The sequence below is a fragment of the Myodes glareolus genome, chromosome 25 (assembly GCF_982192425.1).
Source record: "Myodes glareolus chromosome 25, mMyoGla1.1, whole genome shotgun sequence".
Lineage (NCBI taxonomy): Eukaryota > Metazoa > Chordata > Mammalia > Rodentia > Cricetidae > Myodes > Myodes glareolus.
The window spans coordinates 913357-920893 of NC_142050.1; positions in this window are offsets into that span (position 1 = coordinate 913357).

Genomic DNA, 7537 nt, shown 5'->3' on the forward strand with positions numbered 1-7537 from the left:
TGAGGAAGCTAAAGAATAAAAAGACTATAGTAATTGGAGCAACTGGACAGAAACAATATCTGTGGACCACCTTGCGAACTGTAGATTTGGGGAGAGGACAAGTGACTCATTCCTTCCTGGTTACCCCCGAGTGTCCTATGTCTTTATTAGAAAGAGACTTGTTAACAAAGTTGAAGGCCCAGATCGGGTTTACTTGAACGAGGTTGGAGGTGATTAAAGCCTTTTGTTGACTGAACCAGTGACCTTCGCTCCCCCTGCTGTCCTCAATCCCACTACCCTACTGCCTGAGACTGATGACACCTCATCTACTCATCACTGCACTGACATTTTGGCAGAAGAAGCTGGTACCCAAAATGGATCAACCTTGTCCTGGAAGTCCGAGCTGGTATACGGATGGCAGCTGTTTTGTGGTTGAAGGTAAGCGGAAGGCGGGGACAGCAGTGGTGGATGGGAAGCAAATAGTCTGGGTGTAGCCTCCCTGAAGGACTTTGGCGCAGAAAGCCGAACTTGTGGCTTTGATATCAGCTCTACGAATAGCAGAGGGAAAAGTCTCAGCATCTACACTGACAGCAGGTATGCTTTTGCCACTGCCCATATTCATGGAGCAATATACAGATGAAGAGGACTGTTAACATCTGCAGGAAAAGACATATACTTGTCCAAGACACCAAAAAGCTTGAAATGCTGTGGCTGAAGGAAATCAGATGGCAGACCTAACTGCTAAACAGGCAGCCCAGGGAACAATGATCCTGGCAGTCAAAGAGCCTAAAAATTATCATGATCAAGTTATGGGCGAATGAGGACTGGTAAAGAACCCCATACGGGGCAGTAGAGACAGAAGAGGAAAACTAGTCCTCCCACAAAAAGAAGGGCACAAGTGTGTTACCAACTAACATCACCTGACCCACTTGAGCCAAGAAACTAAAAGATGTTGTTAGGACCTCTGACTATTATGTTATAGGACTCTCTGGCTTGGCAGAAGAAGTAGTCAAAAGCTGCAAGGCCTGTACTATGACTAATGCAGGACACTCCACATATGCCCCTGGGATGAGGCTCAGGGGTGACCGGCCTGGGACCTACTGGGAAGTAGATTTCACAGAGATTAAGCCAGCAAGATATGGTAACAAGTACTTATTAGTTTTTATAGATACCTTTTCAGGCTGGGTAGAAGCTTTTCCTACCAAGACTGAGATGGCCAATGTGGTGGCTAAGAAGATCTTAGAAGAAATCTTTCTGAGGTTTGGGATACCCAAGGTAATCGGGTCTGATAATGGACCTGCCTTTGTTGCCCAGGTAAGTCAGGGACTGGCCACCCAACTGGGGATCAATTGGAAATTACATTGTGCTTACCGATCCCAGAGTCAGGACAGGTAGAAAGGATGAATAGAATTCTAAAAGAGACCTGCAGAAATGACTGGACAGCCCTCCTTCCCTTTGCTCTGTTCCAGGTTTGGAATACCCCGGGGCGATTTAAACTCATCCCTTATGAGATCCTATGTGGAGAACCGCCACTGCTCACTGAGTCGGGTGGAATGTATAATCCTGATGATATTCTTTCTAGACCTTTATTTTTCCCGTCTAAAGGCCCTTGAAGTGCATACAACTGAAAGAAGTATGCATCTCTGCCTGGATCCACGCCTCCCACATGAAGCGAGCTGAAGATACCTGAATTACAGTATCTGGGGCTTTTGACAACACTACCAGTCAAGAGGCTTGTGTTTGGAGGACTAATCATAGATGGACTCTTACTGAGGTTATGTAATGAGACTCTTAAGAGCCCTAAGACTCCTGACACCAGGTACTTGGTTCCTGGTTTAAGTAGATGATGGGCTTGTAGTACAGCCTTGATGCCTTGCGTGTCAACATTAGTTTTTGATGATACCAAAGATTACTGTGTGCTTGTACAACTGGTATGAGTTTGACAGGCACCCAACTCGCTTTCGATGAGAACCTAGTTCTCTGACACTAGCAGTAATCCTGGGCCTTAGAGTAGCCGCCAGTGTTGGGATAGGTACTGCTGCCCTAATACAGGCCCCTCAGTACTTCAATGAATTAAGATTTGAGGGCTTTAGAACAATCTGTTTCCAAACTCGAAGAATCACTGACTTCCCTCTCAGAAGTGGTCTTACAGAATATAAGGGGATTAGATTTGTTATTCTTAAAGGATGGAGGATTATGCGCTGCTCTCAAAGAGAAATGCTGCTTCTATGTGGACCATTCAGGAGTAATTAAAGATTCCATGAGCAAACTTAGAGAAAGATTAGACAAAAGACAGAAAGACAGAGAAGTACATCAGGGATGGTTTGAGAACTGGTTTAATAGATCTCCCTGGATGACTACTTTGATATCCTCCTTATGGGACCACTCCTAATTTTGCTTCTGCTACTGATATTAGGTCCATGTATATTAAACAGACTAATTACCTTCATTAGAGAAAGAATAAGTGCTGTTCAGATTTTGATGTTACGCCACCAATATAGTGCTTTACAACAGCAAAAAGATACTGAAATCTAGTTCTATGATTAGAACTAGGTACTAGAAGAAGTGGGGAGATGAAAGACCTGGATAAATCCAGATCCCCCTAACAGGAAAACAGAGCCAAAAATCTAGCAGGAAGAGAAGAATCAGAAATCTAGGATTAACCAATTTCAGGGTTTCAGGAACTAACTGGAGAAAAAGGTAGATTGTAATCTTGAGAAACAGGGATATTCTCCCTAGTAATTATCACCTCCTAGTAATTATCATTGGTATAGGAACTAGTTGATTATGACCTTGAGAACGATCTTGAGAGGCAGGGAGTTGCCCCCTTGTAATCATCACTGGAATTTTCGGAATTTTCTGTGACACCCTCTCTGCCCCCCTTTCAGATTACTGGGCTGTGTGGTTTCTTTCTATAAAAACTACTTCTCCCAGTCACTCAGGGTCGAACTCTTCCCCTGCATGGGTTATGAGTCTCGGCCTCAGTGCACTGGTCCCCGTCTTGTCGTCTTGTCGTCTTGTCATTAAACCTCGTGTGATTGCAGCAAGGACGGTCTCTTGTGAGTTACTGGGGGGGTTCGCGTCATCCTGAGGCTCAAGTGAGAGTCTCCCCTAATCGGGGGTCTTTCATGCTGAGAAGAAAGTTTATTCCTTTATGTTTGGATGGAATGTTCTATAGCTGTCTGTTAAGTCCATTTGAGTCATTACATCTGTTAGTTCCCTTATTTCTCTGTTAATTTTTTTGTCTAACTGACCTGTCCAGTAGTGAGAGTGGAGTGTTGTAGTATCCCACTATTAGTGTGTGTGGTTTAATGTGTTATTTAGGCTTTAGAAGTGTTTTACATATGAAAGTGCCCTTGTATTTGGGGCTTAGATGTTTCTTATTGATAACTCCTCTTGATGGATTTTTTTCTGTGACTAGTATGAAGTATCCTCCTTTGTCTCTTTTGATTGCTTTTAGTTTGAAGTCTATTTTGTTAGATATTAGGATAGCTACATCAATTTGTTCCTTAGGTCCATTTGATTGGAAAAATTTTTTCTCAATCTTTTACTCTGAGGTGATATCTGTCTTTAAGGTTGAGGTCTGTTTCTTATATGCAGCTGAAAGATAGATTTTTTTTTAATATCCAATCTGTTAGCCTGTGTCTTTTTATAGGTGAGTTGAGTCCATTTATATTAAGGGATATTAATGACCAGTGTTTGCTATCTCCTGTTAATTTAATTTTCATTGTTGGTGATGTAATTTTGTGTCTTTTTCCCTTCTTTAAGATCACAGCAGAATATCCTGAGTTTTTGTTGATGTAGTTGACTTCCTTGGGTTGGAGTTTTCCTTCTAGTACTTTATGCAGTTCTGGGTTTGTGGACAGGTATTGGTTAAATCTGGTTTTGTCGTGAAATATCTTGTTTGGTCCTTCTATGGTGATTGAAAGCTTTGCTGGGTATAGTAGTTTTTCTGGCATCCGTGTTCTCTTAATATCTGTATAATGCTTGGCCATTACCTTCTGGCTTTTATTGTTTTCCATTGAGAACTAAGGTGTAATTCTGGTAAGTCTGCCTTTATATGTTACTTGGCCTTTTTCCTTTGCAGATCTCAATATTCTTTCTTTATTCTGTATATTTAGTATGTTGATTATTATGTGGTGAGGGAACTTTTTTTGAGCCAGTCTATTTGGTATTCTATACACGTTTTGTATCTTCATAGGCATATCTTTCTTTAGATTGGGAAAACTTTCTTCTATGATTTTGTTAAATATATTTTCTATGATTTTGAGTTAAACTTCTCCTTCTATACCTATTATTCTTAGGTTTGGTCTTTTCATGGTGTCCCATATTTTCTGGATATTTTGTGTTTGTGTTAAGCTTTTGATAGATTTAATGCTTTCTTTGACTGATGAGTCTATTTCCTCTATTGTATCTTCAGCACTTGAGATTCTCTCTTCCATTTCCTGTATTCTACTGCTTATGCTTGCATTTGTGGTTTCTGATTGTTTTCTCTTATTTTCTACTTCCAGAATTTCATCAGATGTGTTTCTATTGTCTCTAATTCTGTTTCTTTCACCTGTTTGATTGCTTTTTCTTCGTTTTCTTTAAGAGATTTTTTGTTATTGATTTATTCCATTTTTTTGTCTTTTTCTCCATTTCTTTGAGAGAATTTTTTCTTTCCTCTTTAAAAGCCCCAAACATTCTCCTAAAGTTATTTTAGGTCATTTTCATCTACTTCATCTGTATTGAGGTGCTCAATTCTTGTTGTATTAGAGTTATTCATTTTTGTTGGTATCATATTTCTCTGTGATGTTGAGTGTGTTCTTAACTTGTCTACCTATCTTTTCCTCCTGTTGTTATAGATGTGGCTGTGTCTCTGGTGATCACTCTTCCAGGTGCCAGTGAACACAAGGCTCAGATGGTTGTTCCTTGTGGTGGAATTGGTGCCTCAGTTCCAGTTAAGTCAAAGATCTCTTGGCATTCCTGGAAGTTACTTGATACTCCCAGAGGTTATTCTCTAATCCCAGAGAATGGTCAGGCCTGCTCTCAAGGAGGTTGTGAAAGACCTGGATAAATCCAGATCCCCCTAGCAGGAAAACAGAGCCAAAAATCTAGCAGGAAGAGAAGAATCAGAAATCTAGGATTAACCAATTTCAGGGTTTCAGGAACTAACTGGAGATAAAGGTAGATTGTAATCTTGAGAAACAGGGATATTCTCTCTAGTAATTATCACCTCCTAGTAATTATCATTGGTATAGGAACTAGTTGATTATGACCTTGAGAACGATCTTGAGAGGCAGGGAGTTGCCCCCTTGTAATCATCACTGGAATTTTCGGAATTTTCTGTGACACCCTCTCTGCCCCCCTTTCAGATTACTGGGCTGTGTGGTTTCTTTCTATAAAAACTACTTCTCCCAGTCACTCAGGGTCGAACTCTTCCCCTGCGTGGGTTATGAGTCTCGGCCCCAGTGCACTGGTCCCCGTCTTGTCGTCTTGTCGTCTTGTCATTAAACCTCGTGTGATTGCAGCAAGGACGGTCTCTGGTGAGTTACTGGGGGGGTTCGCGTCATCCCGAGGCTTGAGTGAGAGTCTCCCCTAATCGGGGGTCTTTCAGTTGCTTGCTTGTGACTGCTCCCACAGATGTTGCTGACTTAGGCCTGCTCCTGTGGAGGTCGCTGGCTCAGGCCTGTTTCCATGGAGTTGCTCCCTGGGGCCTGGTCTAGAAGAGGTCACTGGCTCAGGCCTGCTCCAGAGGAGGTTCCTGACCTGGACTTGGTCTCACAGAGGTCACTCACACAGGACTGCTCCTGTGGAGATGGGCTTGGGTCCGTTTCCACAGAGGTCAGTGACTCAGGCCTGCTCCCTCAGAGGTTGCTCCTTTGTACTTGCTCCTGTGGATGTCCCTAGCTCAGCAAAATTTTTATTCTTAATTTTCTCATAGATAGAAGAGATTTTTTGAGAATTTCTTGATAGCAAACTCTCAGACAATGTAGCTATTGACCCCTAAATGCATGTAAGCTAATAAGACAAGCAATTTGACATGAAAACAGTACAACCATTACAAAATATACACAATTACAAAATAAAAGTAAGAAACAGAAAAATAGCTCACATATAAAAATTATACCAAAGTGTTTGAAAATTAATAAAACAGAATATATGCATTATAAACAGCGCTAACTGGTATTTTTTGCTGTTTCTCTCCTTTTTTATCTTTTTATTATTATTAAAAATTTCCACCTCCTCCCATTTCCCTCCCCTTCCCCCACTCCCACTCCCCCCCCTTCTCCAGGCCAAAGAGTAGTCAGGGTTCACTACCCTATGGGAAGTCCAAGGTCCTCCCCATTCCCCCCAGGTCCAGGAAGGTGGGCATCCAAACAGACAAAGCTCCCTCAAAGCCCATCCGTGCAGTAGTATCAAAGCCCACCGCCATTGTTCTTGGCTTCTCAGTCAGCCTCCACAATCAGCCACATTCAGAGTCCAGTTTGATCACATGCTCCATCAGTCCGAGTCCAGCTGGCCTTGGTAAGCTCCCATTAGATCAGTCCCACCATCTCGGTGGGTAGACACACCCCTCGCGGTCCTGACTTCCTTGCTCATGTTCTCCCTCCTTCTGCTCCTCATTTGGACCTTGGGAGCTAAGCTCAATGCTCCAGCGTGGGTCTCTGTCTCTATCTCCATCCATCGCCAGATGAAGGTTCCCTCGTGGTCCTGACATCCTTGCTCATGTTTTCTCTCCTTCTGCTCCTCATTTGAACCTTGGGAGCTAAGGCCAGTGCTCCAGTGTGGGTCTCTGTCTCTATCTCCATCTATCGCCAGATGAAGGTTCTATGGTGATATGAAAGATATTGATCAGTGTGGTTATGGGACAAGGCCAGTTCAGGCACCCTCTTCTCTGCTGCCCAAGGAACAATCCGGGGACCTCCCCTTGTACCTGGGAACCCCTCGAGAATCAAGTCTCTTGCAAAACCCTAAAAATGGCTCCCTTAATTAAGATATTTATTTCCCTGTTCCCATATCCACCCTTCCTCCATCCCACCCATCCCATTCCCCTAAGCTCTCCTGAATCCTCCCCTTCTCCCTTCTATCTAACCATCTCCCCTTACATCCACCCCCCACACGCCCCTCTGTCCACCCAAGTTTTGCCTGGCAATCTTGTCTACTTCCAATATCCCGGAGGATAACTATATGTATTTTCTTTAGGTTCATCTTCTTATTTAGCTTCTCTAGGGTCAGAAATTATAGGCCCAAAGTCCTTTAATTATGGCTAGAATCCACTTATGAGTGAGGACATACCATATTCATCTTTTTGGGTCTGGGTTACCTCACTCAGTAAAGCGTTTTCTATTTCCATCCATTTGATGCAAAATTCAAGATGTCATTGTTTTTTACCACTGAGTAAAACTCTAATGTGTATATGTTCCACACCTTCTTTAGCCATTCTTCTATTGAGGGGCACCTAGGTTGCTTCTAGGTTCTGGCTATTACAAATAGTGCAGCTATGAACATAGTTGAACAAATGCTTTTGTAGTATGATAGGGCATCTCCTGAGTATATTCCCAAGAGTGGAATTGCT